The following is a 19040-nucleotide window of genomic DNA, read 5'->3' on the forward strand; positions in this document are numbered from 1 at the left end:
CAAGAGCCATGGTCTGTGCCCTGCGGTGCTGCAGGTGACACAGATGCTCAGGAGCCAGGCTGAGAAGGAGACCTGGGCATCATTCTTGTGAGACCACCTGGAGTCTCGTGTCCAGCTCTGGAGCCCTCAGCACAGGACAGACATGGACCTGTTGGAGAGGGGCCAGAGGAGCCACAGAAATGATCAGAGGCTGGAACAGCTCTGCTGTGAGGACAGGCTGAGAGAGTTGGGGCTGTTCAGCCTGGAGAAGAGAAGGCTCCAGGGAGATCTTATAGCGGCCTTCCAGTACCTAAAGGGGGCCTACAAGAAAGATGAGGACAGACTTATTAGCAGGGCCTATTGTGATACTACCAGGGATAATGATTTAAAACTAAAAGAGGGGAGATATAAGGAAGAAATTTTTTACAATGAGGGTGGTAAACACTGGCCCAGGTTGCCCAGAGAGGTGGTAGATGCCCCATCCCTGGAAACATTCCAGGCCAGGCTGGATGGGGCTCTGAGCAACCTGATCTAGTTGAAGATGTCCCTGCTCATTGCAGGGGGTTGGACTGGATGACCTGTGGTGGTCCCTTCCAACCCAAACTATTTTATGATTCTATAATCATGGTGGCACCTGTTCACCTGCTCAGGGTTTTGGTCCTGAGGTGACCTGCAGATTTGATCAAAGTGAGGGAAAGGGAGAGATGAGTAAAACACCCCAGCTAATGTGCTGAGACCTCCACAATGCTCCTGTCCCTCTCTGCTAGGTCTGTGCAGGAGCAGCCATAGGAGAAGAGGCTGCTGAGAGGGACCCTGGAGAGCCCTCAAATTCAGCCCAAATCCCCTCAGAGGCATCTGTGTCTCCCCACATTTACCTTAAGGAGATCTAAATATCAGGAGGTGCACAGCCATGTGTATGATGCCCAGGGATGCTTTGGGCATCCAATCCCCGCATATTGCAATGCACAGTGAGCGTGTCACCCCTCGCCTGCATTAGCTGTTACCTCTGCCTGTCTAAAGCTGCATCTTCTGCTGTGGAGGTGCGAGGAGTGCGTATGAGCCCTCTCTGACGGTACTTTCTCCCTGCATCACTCTTTAGCATCTCTGTGGAAAAGCATGTAAAAGCACCCATGACTTGAGGCAGAATTTTGCACTGGTGATTTTTCCACTGGCTTTGGAAAATAAACTAATGTGCTCTAGCAGGAAAGTGGTTATGATATTTCTGAGGACTTCCAGTGGTGTCTGTCTGTGGCCCCGGATTTCTTTGTCATCTCTTTCATAGGTGAAACCATCCAAAAAAAAGTGAACAATCCCTCACAGTTGTTTTCACGTGCACTTTTGAAGTAACATTTTTACAGCAAAGCAGTGTAGATCAAAATGCTTTCAGGTTGGGAGGTGATACCAAAATAAACTTCTAAAAAGTTAGCTCATCAACTTTTCAATGCTTGGGTGCAAAGCAAAACTACAGTAATTCTTAGGAGAGCTTTTAAAATTGCTGAGAGATGCAGCTGTCTTTTCACTGGCAGTTTCAAAACCTAGAGCTAGGCTTTTTTTAGACTACTTTGATAAATGGATGTTTTGTTAAAATCCCACTGAGCTGAGCTGCTTTCTGACTTCCTAATTCTGATACCTGTGTGATGGGAGAATTCGTCCCCATAAGCTTTATGCATGGCAACATCTGCTTTCAGCTCTTTCATTTGCCTTTAAGAACACTCTCAAGTTTTCAGTGGTGTGGCCTGATACTTGCTTTTACCAGCTTTCTGCGCACAAGGGAAGCAGTTTGGGAAAAAATTTCGAAAATGCCAAATACTCTCCATTTCTGTTGGAGCCAAGGTGGTCAAGATTTGCAGGGCTGAGAGTCTCATCCTCATAATCTTCACAAGAAACCACATGGAAAAAAATGCTGCCTACAGCATTGGTCTGGGATTGGATCTGCTGTTAATTCTTGCACAGATCTCCATGCTATCATGGAAGAGTCCTTGCCTCTCCAGTGTCTGAGTTTCTGCATATAGAATCATAAAATCACAGAATCATTTAGGCTGGAAAAGACCCTTAAGATCATAGAGAAACATATATGAAATGGGGATGCCAAAAGCTTCTCATTCAGAGACCTGAGGATAAGCTTATGGCTTGTCATGAGACACTTGGAAATCATGGGCAGTAGAAGTACCAGAGACAGAAAGGAGCAAAGACAGAGTATTTAGATCATCCATGAGCTCCTTGTCACTGATAATGCTCTGAGGAGTTAGAAGAAAGGTGATTGCACTTCAGATGGGAACAGTCACTAAAAAATTATTCTTGATGGTTCATTTTTTTCTTTAAAGGGATGTGGATACAGCCTGTAACTGCCTATAATCCGTTTTTAATATAATGTAATTCCTGCTTAAATGATCTTGCAGATCTCAAGGATATGCTAACATTTACCATCATCTATTAGATCTACATTGGAATATTTCATTTATTCTGTAATAGCACAGCTGATGCTTATGAGAGGTTGCTTAATTATACCTACATTTTGGAAGATTAAAGATAAAAATAAATATTGGTACAAATCAAGATTTTACTTGCAATCATGAAGAGCCAAGAGCAAAGATTCAACATAATTATATGGGTATGAACAATCTTGTCCAATATTGGTTTGTTCCTTTCTAATTACTCATGGGTTTTACCTGATTTGCAGAGATTTCGGAGCGAGTGTTTCTCTCCTTGTATATTGCAAATGAATTGGTTTGATTTTACATTGCCAACCCAGCTCCTGTAACGAGACATGGACTGTTGCAGCTCCTGGCATGGACATGTCTTTGGCCAGGAGTGCAGGAGAAGACTTCAGACCTGGACTGACCAGGGTAGGAGTGAGCTGGGGAGAGCCCAAAGCACACAGATAGGGCAAAGTGTCCCTTTCACGTTACTCCAGAGGACTCCTGCTGGGTTTGGTCCCTCCATTAATTTCATCACTTATTTTGTCACGTAATTAAGCTGCTCTAGCTTGTCAGGCTAAACAGTTTTCGTTTTCTAGACATCACAGCTTAGCAGAAATTCCTCATTTGAAAGATGCTTACCGTCAAATCCTCACGTATTTCCTACTGAAAGAGCAGAGACTTGCAGTCAGTTATCCCATACAGTTTCCCAGGAAGGGGCAGAGGTGGTCACTGGTCCATGGCTCAGCAAGGATGGAGAGTTTATCACTGGTAACAGACAGAAGATCTGAGGAACAGCACAGAACTCATGTGCCAGAAGGACTGGCACACTTTTATTGGTCTGTCAGTATCCAAGTGTCTCCAGCGCACATGCCTGCTCTCAGTGTAAGATGTGATAGAAGATCAAACCATACTGAAACCAGAGAGATGTAGTTAGATGGCTACTCCTGTCCAAGCAAACCCAAGCACATCCGTTAGATCCACTCCACTGGATGTTTCATTATTCTTTTCTGTAGTTTACTGGGAGCATAAGAAGATCAGAAAAATTTCCTTGGCCAAGAGAGCTGTGGTATTTTGCCAACTGATTGACATTTCAGTTGTGACGGACATACGGACATAAAATTTTGCACAACATGCATCCACCTGCAATAACTGCAGCTCCTGGGGTGAGGGAAGTGGGCTGCCTCTCCTGTTACTGCAAACATGCCCAAAGAGAAAGTATCCCAAATCATTTGCCATCACTCCAGGGCTGAATCACTCAGGAAGCCATCTCTCTTGGTGTCAACATGATGTGTTGTGTTAGAGGCAATCAGCAGTTTTCACATGGAAGACTGCATAGGAAATAAGTTTTCCCTGCAAGCACATCTCCCCTGAGGCATGCAAATGTGTTGCTTCAGGTTCTGCTCACTTAGTTTACAATTAAAATGGAATAACACTATGAAAGAAAGCAGTTTGTAACTCTGGGAAGGTGAAACTTAGGGCCAACTCTCCTCAATTTTGACGGCACCTGACACCTTTTTTGTAGGGTCTCTCACACACATTCACTGGCCATTTGGGGATGCAGCAGATGACGTCTCTCCTGGAAAGGGACCTTATGTCTGTGCAAGACCTCATGGGTTGCAGGGAGACCAGCAGCCTCCAAGTCAATGCAGCAGTATAGCTGTGATTATAGACACCCAAATGTCAACAAATTCCAAAATAAAGGCTTAAAAACTTCATACATTAACCATTTTGAATGACTGGAAGTTGACGATCTAAATATAAATCTTTTTTTTTTTTTTAGCTGATTTCAGGCACATATGTACAGCTTTGGCTGACTTTCAAGAGAAGTCTGTGGGAACATCTGACAGCAAAATTAAGTTATATGTTTCTTGTGGGAGTTAGTTTCCTACGAAAACTGTAAGCGCCTTGTTTCCCTGGCACTCAGATTTTTAAACCTAATCCTAACAGGGTATGAACTGCTTTTAATTACCCCCAGTGACAGTATTTCGTCCTTTGAAGGAATCTGCAAGGGAGCAGAGGGGAGCAGGGAGGTTTAGTGCAAATGCGAGGGTGTGATTTATTTTTAGAGCTGGTGTGATGATCAGATCAGCTGCAGAGGTTTTGTCACCGATTTTAGCAGGTCACAAATTCACACATTATTTTTGAATTAGTTTGGGAGAATAAAGCAGTGGGAAGGAAACCGGAGACCTAGAAGCAGGCAGAGGAATAAATGAGGTAAGAGACCAATTAAACCGGACAAAAGCAAAGAGACAAACAGGGAGCATGGTGAGGGCTTTAATGACTTCCGCAGTACATTTCAAGGGTATTTCTCAGGTGAAACCTTTTTTGGCTTGCTCATTTATATAGCCTAATTTCTACCAAAATAACTAGTTACATGACTAAGGTGAGCAAGATTTTAATGTTCATGTAATCATCCTGTATAAATGAAATAGTTGTACTAATGCGCTTTCCAGATAGGGTGTAGACTTGGGAAGGAGGTGATGGAGTATTTCTTGGTGTGTGATCCAATGCCCACTGGAAGTGGAAGGAGAATCACAGAATCACAGAATCGACTGGGTTGGAAAAGACCTCAGAGATCATCAAGTCCAACCCTTGGTCCATCTCCAGTCCATTTACTAGATCATGGCACTAAGTGCCATGTCCAATCTCAGTTTAAAAACCTCCAGGGATGGCGAGTCCACCACCTCCCTGGGCAGCCATTCCAATGCCTGACCACTCTCTCTGTAAAGAATTTCTTTCTAATATCCAGCCTAAATTTCCCCTGGCAGAGTTTAAGCCCATGCCCCCTTGTCCTATTGCTGACTGCCTGGGAGAAGAGACCAATCCCCACCTGGCTATAACTGCCCTTCAGGTAGTTATAGAGAGTGATGAGGTCACCTCTAAGCCTCCTCTTCTCCAGACTAAACAACCCCAGCTCCCTCAGCCTCACCCCATAGGTCTTGTGCTCAAGTCCCTCACCAGTTGTGTTGCTCTTCTCTGGACCCGCTCCAGCACTTCAATGTCTTTCCTGAACTGAGGGGCCCAGAACTGAACACAGTACTCCAGGTGTGGCCTCACCAATGCAGAGTACAGGGGAAGGATCACTGCCTTTGTCCTGCTGACCACGCTATTTTTGATACAGGACAGGATACCGTTGGCCTTCTTGGCCACCTGGGCACACTGATGGCTCATGTTGAGCTTCCTGTCAATTAGTACCCCCAGGTCCCTTTCTGCCTGACTGCTCTCCAGCCACTCTGCGCCCAGCCTGGAGCGCTGCAGGGGGTTGTTGTGACCAAAGTGCAGCACCCGGCACTTGGCCTTATTGAACTTCATCCCATTGGAATCAGCCCATTTTTCCAGTCTATCCAGATCCCTCTGCAGGGCCCTCCTGCCTTCCAGCAGGTCGACACTAGGAAACTCGGACCCAGGAAAACGCAACAGCTATCATCTTAATCCAATGGAGTTTGCAGCTTGGTGGCTGAAACCACCAAAAAATGTAATACATCATTAAACATCAAATCATGCTGCACAGGGTCTAAGGAATCATCTCGAATTGCCTCATCATGTATATATCACCCTCTGTGCAGGATTGTGCCCACTGTGCTCACTGCTCTTGAAATTAAGGCCATGTCTCCTGCCATGCCTCAGTGAGCTGGGAACAGGGTGGGGGTGTCAAAAATGCACATGTGCCCATTGCAGTGGGTGCTGGGAGGGAGGGAAGCCAGAGCAGCACAGCGGTGAGATGCCGGCGGACAGCCCGATGCCAGGCTGGTACCAGTACATGTGTATGATAAGATCCCAGCAACACATTTGTGAACTTGAGGTGGCCCCATCATCGCTGTATTGTAAATGCCTTGCAGTGTAACACAATGTTAATAAAAATAAAAGTGGTGTTCCCCAGGGCTCAGTGTTGCGGCCAGTTCTGTTTAATCTCTATCAATGATCTGGATGAGGGGATTGAATGCACCCTCAGTCATTTTGCAGATGACACCACATTGGGTGGGAGTGTTGATCTGCTGGAGGGTAGGAAGGCCATACAGAGGGATCTGGACTGGCTGGATTGTTGCGCTGACGCCAATTGTATGAAGTTCAGCAAGGCCAAGTGCCACATCCTGCACTGTGGTCACAACAACCCCAGGCAGCACTACAGGCTCGGGGAAGAGTGGCTGGAAAGTGCCTGGCAGAGGCAGGATTGAGCGTGTTGAGTATGAGTTTGAGCCTAGTTACAATGGTTTCAAATTAACGGTCCAAAACTGCAATTACTTTTGCACCAACCAAATATAAATGTAATGTAAACATAAACATAAATGTAAATGTAACATAAACATAAATGTAAATGTAACCATAGACATAAATATAAATATAAATAATATAAATATAAATATAAATAATATAAATATAAATATAAATATAAATATAAATATAAATATAAATATAAATATAAATATAAATATAAATATAAATATAAATGCAGCCCTTACCTGATGGCTGGATCCTGCTGCAATAAGTTGGATGAAGGGCTGTTTTTACACTCCTGCCCCTGGAAAGCATTTTGGGGGGCTGGAGGCAGATGCATGCCCCAGCTGTGTGCCAGCACCGTGTCTGCTTCTAGAGGGGTCACCGAGGGGCTGAGCGAGCCAGCCCAGGCTGACCAGAGGGCAGCACAGATGAGCTTTCCCATAGCGACAGAAACAAGGGACATTGGCTCCCAGCGAGCCGGTTGTCTTCTCCCACCTCATGAGATGCACCAAGGACAGATGATTTCACAGTGGCCTTTTGCCTATGCCAGCACAAGCCACTTGAGAGATCTCAGGAGCAGCTGTGGGAGCTCCTGATACTGCCTGTCCATGTGAGTTTTCTCTTCCCCTTATTTGCTTCGCTGCCTTCTTGGAGAGAAGAGCTCAGTACATTTTCTTTTTTGTTTGTTTTTCTCATTAGGAGATGTGCTGAAGTATCTGGCGGCTCCTCCAGGAAGGGATAATATCAAAATATAAATGTAAATGTAAATGTAAATGTAAATCAGTAATATCAAAATGGAGTGGTGTAGAGAGTGTAATTGTTATTTAAAAAAAAAGAAAAGTGTTTCTGTGAGTTTGAATATCCATCATATTAGGATAGGGAGGGTTTCCTTGCCCTGTACTCTGATGGAGAATTTTCTGGTTTGAATTCTGAATAAAATGAAATCTTCTGTAAATCTTAACTTATTGGAAGCATGGGAGAGATCCCAAATAGATCCCAGGGGAATTGGTACTCCCAATGTCAGCATCTCTGAGGACACCTACAACCAGTGGAGTCAGTGCTAAGCAGCCAAGAGCTTCCCTCTCCCCTTTGCTGCCTGGCCCAGCGTCACGACTGGTGGCTGCAACTCATCAGCCTTTAGACTTCCTGCTGAATCTGTGCGTGTGCTGGCAAGCAGGGGCTGTCACAGCAGTGCTCGCGGGTTGTGTCTGGCTGGGACGCTGTAGCAGCGGGTGCCATGTAGAGCATGCATCCCAGCACCAGCTCTCACTAGGGTTTGTTTCAATTAGCTAAGGAGATTTGGGACAGAAAAATGCGTTTTGGCTGGGTTTATAAACCTGAAAGGTTTGCACTTTGGGTCCATGTTATTTAGCAAGATTAGCAAGCCTCCATGTCTGGTGCAGTGACATTTCTTTGTTTGTAGTGTGATTGATTTTTTTAAGCACCTTTCTAGTCAATACCAGAATTTCCAGGATTTATCTTAATACCTTGGACAGATGGATCCTATTGATTTGAATGGGAGCTGGGGAGAGGGGATATACAGGGAGTTCTTTATAACTGTTTACAGAGCAAACAGTTTCCATCTGCTCTTGTATTTTACTGTAAAGCAAAGGATCAGTCAGCTGCAGACTTTAATAGATGACCATCATGTACATTAGAAGCATGTCGCACTAGTTATTATCCTCCCCAGCTCTGCTTGACCGTACATGGTTTAGTCAGCATCTGGGGGGGCTGTGGGGTCTCCCCTTACAGCTCCCTGGTCTCCAAGCCCACATGTTTCAGAGAGGATCTCATAGTCAGGAGGTGCTTCTGCCTTACCCCCTGTTCCCCATGTTCAGAAAAGAAAAGTACTTGCATACACATCCCAGGCAACGTTTTTTTTCTCCTGTTTATTTCAAAAGTCTTTGTAATAGCTTAATTGCAACAATCTGAATGTCACCTAGAATTTGACATCCTCCCAGATGTACAGAACTCAGACTCGGTTGTGTATCACAGCATTAAAACCACACAGGAATGTACCCTGAACACCATCAGTGAGTTCTTCCATGGTCTCATGAACTACCAGCTCTACACATCCTCCACCAACACCTCTGTGTCGCTTTGCAATGCGGCTGCGCATCAGATGTCTCTGCATCCCATAACTGTGCTTCTGTGAATGAAGGGGTGCCAAGTCAAAAATATCCATTTTTGTTTGCAAGCTGTATATAACATACTAGTAGAAATGTGATCTGTATTTAATTGGCTTAGTATATGGCTTTTAGTCCTCTTCATTCAAAGATCTTAGAGTGGAAATATCCTGAGCTGACATCAAAAACGGGACCATTTCATTAAAAGCACTTACAATTATGGTACGTGCTGGAGGCAAGGTTCCTGTCAACACAGAATTAAAGCATTTTAAAAGATGCCACTTGATTAAATAGATTTTAATCTTGAAATTTATTCCAGTTTGATGTTTTGCTGGGAAACAACATCTGAAAGAGTAAAAATCTATGCTTTCTAATCAATGATTTACCGGAATTTATGCCGCTTCATTTCATTTCTTGACTCAGTAAACACAACTGAAATTGTGCTGGAAAAATACATGCAGCTCCTTTTGACTTCTAGCAAGCATTTAAAAGTCATTACATCTGCTTAATTAGGCTATTTACTACCTGCAATTCAACTGAGTTATTCCAGACTCAGGCAACGGCAGCATTTATTTCATAGAACCTACCGGCTCTTTCAGCTTGTTTAGGTAATTTCTGTACCATTCAACCCTTTGGGAATATGTTGAGTGATGCCAGGCACTGGAACCTGCCGTGGCTGTTGCTGGCCAGAGAAATGCCATTTTTTCTGATTCAGCTGAGATTCCTCTTGAGTGTTACGATAGTCCCTGGCTAATGCCCATATCCACCAGTGACACTAAAAATCTTATGTAAGACTTGCTACCGTCCTCTGATTTCAGTTCTGGAGATTTCCCGAACAGTGTAGAAATAGCTGCAGAAACTTGTTCAGAAAGTGCCAGCTTTGGTGCTGCAGCTGTTCGCAGGGCAATGTTCAGCACCCCAAACATCCACCTGCTGCTCTCCCGAACCCAGGTTTCTCCCACTGCTGGGGAAGCAGCTGGCTGCTGCAAACAGAGGCAGCTCTGCTCACAGCTTTTGCATTTGAGCTCATTATGGCCTCATTTAGGATTATTTTTGCTTTTCTGATACGCTAATATTGGGCGTTTTGCTTTGTTTTGGTTTTTTTCCCTCTTTTTTTTTTAGAAAAACCATGACCACTTGAAGGTCAACTGTCAAATGGATTGAATGATCTGCATAGGAAAATCGAAAATTATGACATCTTGTGTGTAGGCTGTGAATAATGGGCAACACCATTTTGATCATTAAAATAGAAAATGCTCTCTATACTTTCTGATGTTTTTAGCCCATTAAGAAGGCATGGACACGACCGCACTGCTGATGATTTGCACCACTTTCCTGGCAGAACATTTGCTGGCTGCAGGCCAGGGGCTGGCGGTGGGATGGGTCCCATGCCCCAGGACACTTGGCCGGAGGAGGCAGCTGCAGGTTGCCATGACATTTGGCTCCTCTCCAAAAACCACAGACACCCTGAGGCAGGTCCATTTTCTGCTGGGGACTGGACCAGTATTCAGGGTCCCTTCACAGAATCACAGAATCACAGAATCGACTGGGTTGGTAAAGACCTCAGAGATCATCGAGTCCAACCCTTGGTCCAACTTTAGTCCGTTTATTAGATCATGGCACTAAGTGCCATGTCCAATCTCAGTTTAAAAACCTCCAGGGATGGCGAGTCCACCACCTCCCTGGGCAGCCATTCCAATGCCTGACCACTCTCTCTGTAAAGAATTTCTTTCTAATATCCAGCCTAAATTTCCCCTGGCAGAGTTTAAGCCCATGCCCCCTTGTCCTATTGCTGACTGCCTGGGAGAAGAGACCAATCCCCACCTGGCTATAACTTCCCTTCAGGTAGTTATAGAGAGTGATGAGGTCACCTCTACCACGGGCGCGCTTACATTTGAGGATGGAGGCAACTCCATCGCTGAGCACTATTCAGACCGAGGCATGTCCTCAAATACAGTTTGATTGCATACAGTGAAGAAAATATAACTCTTGACTACCCCAGTGGTGTCAGAAACAGAGGCTTTCCCCTTGAGATGCAGGTGCATGGAGAATTAGAAACAAATGCTACAGTAATTTTGTGGGGTGTGCCTGAGCTTTGGGGCCCAGTTGTGTATTTTAGCACCTTACTTTCAGATCAGAGCAGCACTTTTGTTGCTTCACTGTACTTGTAGGATGGTAAGGTAATTTTTTCCCTTTTTTACTGATAAAGATCTCTTAGCAAATAAAACCAGAACTGGTAACTGATTCATCATGTAATATTTATATGTGCTGTCATCATACAGAAGTCCTAAACAAATCTCTCTATAGATTTTATGAAGAAAGCAGGATCACAGCATTACTGCTTTGCCAGCGCAGAGGCTGAAGATAAAATAAGTTGATAACTGCACCTGGGTCCCAAACACTCCTGTGCTGGGAACAAACTGAGGTTCAAAGGTGGCCAGGAACAGTCTAGCACAGGCTACAGCACTATGATGTGCGTTTCAAGAGTGGCTCAATATAACGTCAGTCTTTTTTCTCTTTTACCTTTTCCAATAGCACAGTTGCCAGCAGTCGTAGCTGTGTACCAATGGTTAGTGGTGAGTGGGGCTCTATCATTTATGTTTCTTTGCCTGAATTAGAATTGCATGCCCTTAGTTTGCAATTGCCAAACAGGTTTGGAAGGTCTGTACATATAATTGTGTTTGCAGCAATCTGGTAGCCTCAGTTTTAATCCTTCTAGAAGTCTGATTCATAGGAGTGAGCATACAGCATAGGGCGTTTTCCAAGTGGGATTTTTATCCTTCTGACTATCTTTTATTTTTTTAAAACAAATTAGATAAAATGGGCAAATAAAATAGGAAGGTCTTTTCACTTAAAACTCAATCTTTAGCATCTTTCATTGGGTTCATGTCAAGGATTTCTGTTGGAAGGAAAAATTATCTATCTTCCAATTCCAACCACAACAAGTAATTTACACTCAGACTTGACAAAACAATTTTTAAACCTAAAATGTTCAGAAAAGTGTCTAATTTTGATGTGTCTGGGAAGATTTGCTGATTTATTTGCTAGTGTTAATATTTCAGCTGCTTGTAATCAATGCAAACGCTAAAGTGATACCAAGCAGAAATTAGCAGAACACTGATCATTCATTTTGTAATTCACACCTAGTAGAATACAGAAGTAAGCAAACACCAAAACCAGTAGAATCAACTGCAGAAGTAAAATTCTTGATGTTTGTAATAGGAGATAATAATGCCAGCTCAGATGAAGATATCTACCAAGCTGTGCCCCTTTAAAAAGAAATAATATAAGCAGGAATACTTTTGAGGAGATAAATTGTAATTAAAGTATTTTAAATTGGCTTGAAATTTTAAACTAATATTTTTGTACAGGGTATACAACAAAGTAGTATTCTAGTGAGCTATAAGGGTGTCTATATATGTAGAGAAATCGAATTTTTAATTTTTGTAAATAAATAATGCCTATATACACACAAAACTATTTTTTTTTTCACATGTTGTGCTTTTGATACTGCAGTTTTACAATAAAATTGGAACTTAATTTTTGCACTGCCTGTACAGCCCATGGGTGTTACTACAGGAAAAAAATTTCTAGACATCATTTTACTTTCAGGGAATAAAACTGATTCACTAGTACAAAAATTAGGAAATGACAGCCATTGAGACAAAACTTGGAGTTTGAATGGCACACTGTCAGAAATATCAGTATTTTTTTTTCATGTTGTTTATTGCGTATTATTATAAAAGCATTAATTTTGCGTTGACTCACTGGCTTTACAAAGTACTCTTACAGTCTGCAAAGTACAAAGAGGTTACAGGAACACCTTTGTACTTCTCAGACGGTCTGATAAAGCGTCAACTGCTGGAGGCCTAAGCCTGAAAACACATGGGATGATGATGTTACACAATTTCAAATCCACTCACATCTTCATGGTGAGCCCAGGCTTGTAAGCTGGCTGGGACACACCTGGGCATGGCGTGGCCTTGGGGCTGGGGGGACTAGGGACATGAGAATCTGCACCTACAATGGACCCAAAATATTGTTCATCACGCAAGGGATCAGCATGGCTGCTCTTCCAGTCGTAGGCTGGGTGATCTTCTTCCCAAAATCAGCCCTTGACAGTGTTCACCTCCTAAATGAAGTGTGGATGGTGAGTGCAAGCAGGTGGTCCTTCTCTCTTCCCCCTGTATCTCACAAAATACTGCATGTTCCAGACAAGGTATCTGAGCCTCTGTGCCACGAGAGCTACTTGGGGCTGTGACAGTGTCTCACCATTTTGTGACGGGGCATCATGCACATGCATATGGAGAGCAAAGCAAGTATTTGGTTTTCTGCTGGATTTGTTGGAAAACACTCCCGAGCCTTTCCCTTTCCCCACACTTCCCATTCCTTGATAACAGTACACTCGCTGTACCTTAGGAAAAGCTTGTATCTTTTTTCCCCTCATGCTAAATTGTCAGGCTATTGTGTACTCTGCTATAAACCGTATCCATATTTACTGTCTCTTTCCTATCCCAAGGAAGGACTAAATACAACAAACAGAAAGACTGTAGGTTTGCAACCACACTTCAAAGTAAAACTACACCATGTTGGTTCCTGAGAGTTGAAAGTTTGGATTTGATGCTATATCTCTTTTTGGCTATGCAATATTTAGGGAATTGCCTTTTTTGGGGTTTTTTTTGATAGCCAAAGGTATATTCTAATTCAAGGGTGGATATTACCTATTTAATAAACAAAAAGATTAAGAAAAAAGGCATGTGTCTTTATTGATAGCTGCATTCAGACTGTGGCCGTGTAAACTGAAGTAGTCCTTCCCCTGTGCCATTGCTTCACAACATATTTACAATGCATAATGAATCACTTGCTGTGCATATCCTATGTGTCAGATCTCAGCGGAATTGGCTACACCTTCCTGCATCTTCTAAAATGTAATGCTTCTGTTTTCCTTGCATGAGCATTCACAAAAGCAATATATGAGCTCAAATGTGGATGTATTCACAAAAGAGAAATCGCATATTGGTTGTACAATGCGTAATGCACACTTCATTAGTTATTTTGTGTGAGTCAAGTATTAATATGCCCTAACTGAATTTATTATGTAACGTAACATTTATTGTATAATTTAAATATAACATTGAAAATGTGTGTTGGTTTGGAAAGGCACATTAGTAATCCAGTTAGAGCAGAAGCCATATCCATAGATTTGCTAGCAATCAGCAAAGTATGATTTTGTTTAGATTAGCTCTGAACATTCATTGTAATAATTAGTCACTGAATATTTTTCAAGTTAAAGGTTAGAGAAACACAAAAAAATGAGAACAGTCTCATTGTTACAGCTAATTTCCATATGATTATAAATTCAGCCCACATGGGCAATCAGGTTCATAGCAAGTCCAGGTGCCTGGCTATATGGCCTCCACTGCTGCTGAAGTCCTCCGTTCAGTAGCAAGTCAAGACATGACTGAAATATAGGTAAATGGTCATAGTATACCCGAATTTTCACCCACAGAAAGCTGGGAGAAGTGACTATGGTCCAGGGCTGAAGCTGTGCGGGGATACCAGCGCTACAGCAATGGGCAGCAACCCTGTGCATCTCTGGGTAACCCCAGCATGGCATGGGGTGGTCACTGAGAGCTTTAGTGTGGTTTTGTTGCCTTTCCTCTCTTCCATGAATAAATTTTGCTGCAAGCAGAGCTGGCAACTGGGTTATCAGTTAGCATGTACATGTCAAAGAGGTACAGATATCCTTCATAACAGACCTTCTTCTTTCCATTTTCAGTTGTGCCTACTGCTGCATGGCCCCCCAACCACTGCCTAAAGTACCTTTGTACATCTTGCTAGCAGTAATGGAGTTATTTGTGCAATGCTTCTTCCATAGGGTGACAGGGAAACTATAGCCTCATCCTTCAGAAACGTCTATCTGCAACTGAGGTCAGTGAGATTGCTCCCCTGAACATCTATGGCATCTGAAGGACATCCTTCGCATTGCAAGGAAATAAAAAGTGACCTGAATTTTTTGCACAAAATGAGAATTGTGTTTGCAGATGGGAAGAAACCAAAGAGAATCAGGTGACATCTCTGTGCAACTCCAAACTTTGTCCAAGACACACATAGGGAAGACCAACCCCAAGAAGTAAATGTAGCAACTTGCCAAACACTACAGGTTTCACAAGCAAATTGTTCCCTCTAACCATTCTGCCCTGAGTTCCAGGGGAAAGATAAGATGTTGATTGAATTTGGTCATTGTCCCTTATAAATTTTTACTTAAATTTTAATTCTCATCTGCAAGGTATTAGCACATGGGCCAGGTGAAAACAGTATCTCCTCCCTTCTTGTTGGAGGTTGGAGCAGCTCATGCCTGTGCAATCGTTGCTCTCACTAGGGCCTGGCTCACAGAGAAGTCCTGAGTCCTGCAGCTTTCTCCTGCTCCTGGATGCTCTTCTCAGGCTCAGACAGCAAAAGTCCAATGAGGGACATGGGATCTGAGCTCCCATCTGTGCTGCCCACCTGCTCAGAGCGCAATTGGGATGTCTGGGTCTGTGCCAGGTAGGAGTCTCTGCTGCTGTGTTGCAGGGTGGTGCAGAGGGGGTAGTATCAGGGAAGATGAACTTTTAAGTCCTAAATTGCACTCTTTCGAGGCTGTCCAAAAATAAAACCTGGAAAAAAGAAAGTTTCAAGAATGTAATACAATTCCCAAGTTACCTTAAAAGAAAGTGCAATCTAGTGCAGTGTGCTTTCACTGTCCCACTCTCTTCCTTCAGTTTCCTTCTGATTTCTTGTGCTCCAGCCTGTGTCTGGGTATTGCAGGTATCTGTTTTGTCTGTGAAAATGAAACACCAGGAGGAATTGGACTTGGTGCAGCTGGTGCATGTTTAGCATTGAATCCACAAAAGGAGTAGGCTGCCCCAGGGAATCCTGAGCTGGACCATGCACAATCAAAGAGACGAGTTCAGTGCCCAAGTCTGGCAAGTTTAAAGACAAGTTGTCATAAAAAAAAAAGCTAAAGAAAGAGCAGGGAGGACTAGGAAAGACTGATCTCTAATCTCCTACATCATCTTGGCTCATGTACTCAAGCACACGGGTGATGGTTAGCAGGCAGAAGAGTAGAGATTTGGAGCTTGGTTTTCACTCATCCTTGAAAGATAACTTGCCTACTGAATGTAAGGCCACCCCTTGTAAGATGCTCCCCAGTGAGAACAAGCTCATTAACGATGCTCTGTACCCTCTCATAAACTGGCCTTGCTGAGCCACATGGGTTTGGGGATTTGTTATGGGGGCCCATATATAAACTGGGCTTCACTGTGGTTGAGTTGTGTCAGCTTCTGGAGATACATGCACTGCAAGAAACAGGGGCACTGGTAGACACTTAGGCATGCCTTTTATATATCTATGAGGCTAAGGTGGTGCAGAATGGAGTTTATCAATGATCTTGGGAGTAAAGAAACCTTAGACTTAAGTGCACAGAATAGCAAACAGATGCCCAAATCCCTTGGGGAACCCAGCCCTAGGAGCTAATCCAACTCCTCTTGGAGTCTATAGGAACTACAAAGGGTCCTGCAATGGCACCACTGTGACCAATGGTACCAAAAAGGCTCGGAAACATTCAAATTGTATTACACCAGATAGCATGTCTGCCTTTGACTGGACTCAGAATAAGTACAGAAATAGCAGAGGAGGTATGTACAATTTTGTATTACTACACTGTATTTCCAGGCAGGAATAGGTAGTTTGAAAACAATTTATAAACATTTAAACAGGTCCCTATCATAGTTATAATATTTATCCTTTAAAAACAGCTTACTGAAAAAATAAAACCCCTTAATTTGCAAACTTGTTATCATAAAAATATAGTTCTTGAGTTCACAGAATGTTAATGCATTTGAACATGTTTATGAGTAAAATAATAAACCTAAGTAATTCTGCTGTGACCTGGGGTCCTATCTCTTCAAACTCCTAAGTCCTTCGGGACAGAGTCTGTCTGCCTTCATTTGCAAAGCGCTTCACATAGCGGCATCCATTCTAATGAGTAATAGTCTCCGTAATGGCAAATATACCAAGGCACAACCCTAAGAGATGTCTTGCTGCAAAAAGAGAATAGGGCCCCATTCAACCTCTTAAGAAACAAACATATAAATCTTCATCATTAAAGAGATTTATCCTTGTGGGTAATCCTGAGGGAAAAGAACAAATTTTCATTCCCTGTCCCTGCGGTTCTAAAGATGTTTCCTGCATCTCTGGAAGAAGCCTTCTTGAACTGGGTCTTTGTGGTCAGTCTTTGAGTCTTTCCCAAACCATGACCTGCCCCTACACATCCCGCTTAAATTTAGCCTTCATTGGGCTTCAAATTAGGATCACCAAACACTTTGACCTCTGTCTGATTCTTCAAAGGGCCAGACAAATGTAGCATCTGAGATAGAGGCACTCAGACACATGGACCTTAGGGAGTCTCTGCCACCAAGGAAGCTCCTGCCAGATGAACATCTCTCGAATGCTGTCTCTGCCATACCACATACTCTTAAATATGAATCTGTATCAGCTACAAACAGAACACAAACATCATTGAGTGTTTCTGGCCAAACGCATCTTGATAAAAGCTGTGACTATGTTTATAGTATGATGCAGATCCAGGTGTGATGGTTTATCTGCTGCTCTGATTCCATCTTCCTTAGGCAAAAGATACAATCACTGCCATACTTCAGCGGGCAGGCGCAAGTGTGCAAGACCTCAAATGAAAAGTCAGTTTTCCAAGGTTAAATTCCAAAATGTTTTCCACTACTGCAAATTTAAAGGAAAGCAAAAAGATGGATCCCCCAAACCCATGCAAAACAAAGTAAAGTAAGTAAACGGAGTAAAACATCTATGTGAAACTTCATGGAAATATTTTCAAACATTTCCAATATTCCTAGTTTGTTTGCATCAACTTTTTCAATGTATTCAGCAATCAACCTAGTACTCATGGTCTTGTCTATAATTTCCCAAGCAGTTTTCAGAAGCAGGCAATTGTGGCTTCTCAGACTTTAAGCTTAAGTTTTATTTCTTGCTGGAATCAATAGAAGCCTTTTCATTACCTTCACAGCATTAAAGGAGTGGCATAGTATAGAGAACTTAGAGAAACGATCCAGAGCTGTGCATGTATTTCTGAAGGAGATTTGCAGCAATTCCTCTGCACCTGTTGGTCATGCTAAAGTAGACACTTAGACCAGGTTTGCTTCAGTGGTTTGGGCTGACACAGGTTAAATATGACTTAAGACAGAAGCAACAGCCTAAGGACAATTTATGACAACAGCTATGTTTTGGTGGAAGCCAGCTTCTAGGGGAGCTCCAAAGCAATGCTCTTTCTACACAATGTGGGAAACAAGTACAGGGTTGGGGCCCCCAAAGAACTGCAAGGAAATAATTTCTGTGAATCTCTGCAGCAATATTGCAGAAGTAAAAGATGCAAATTTAGGATAACATTACATTCATTTTAGCTACTTATTTTCATGTAAAAGAAATGATTTGACACCAGACGTGCATACTGGCTTCTCCTGCATTAAATGAAGTCAGTACTGAAGTTGACAATTGCCTGTTTTCAGTAACTCAGTAGGTAGGAAGAGTTTTGCACATTCTAACATTGTTCTTGATAATCCCCTGGCTTTTAAGAGTTAGGTAGCAGGTAGCGTTTCAGACAAGACTGGCTAAAGCCCATCATTTCTAGCCAGGGGAATTCAGCCCATTCAATCCTCTACTATTGAAATCAGTAGGATTATTCAAGTGAAGCACAGTCACCCTAAAGCTGGTGTAACTGCAGTCACCTACGTGTATGTTATAATACAAGCCTGCTATGAGGAATTGCTGAAGAGTATTGAGCACAAAGTTCAGGGCCAGATCCAGACTTCAACAAACTGTGAGATACTGGTTTAGCCAAACCTTATTAACCCCAAGTTTGAATCTGGAGCCAAAATTGCCCATTTAATCTATTTTAACAGAGTTTGTGTTCAGGTTATGTTCTGGAGAAGAGCATGTTGGTTTTGACACCATCCTAACCATGCACACCATCCTTCTACAATTGCATCATATTCTGCATCAAAGACATGCAAGTCTCTTCCAAAAACCCCTTTGGGGAAAATTGTAACATTACAGTAAAGATGTTACTGCATATTAGAGAAGACTTATAAAACCCCCAGAAACTAAAATGCTGAACACCCAAAGAATACCAAGACTGTCTCTGAATTTAAAACTTTCCAGTAGCTTACAGTGACAATTCCAGCCTAATCACCGTTTTATTTTTATTAAATAAACAAAACGCATTTCAAAA

Source organism: Nesoenas mayeri (assembly GCF_963082525.1).
Source record: "Nesoenas mayeri genome assembly, chromosome: 3".
Lineage (NCBI taxonomy): Eukaryota > Metazoa > Chordata > Aves > Columbiformes > Columbidae > Nesoenas > Nesoenas mayeri.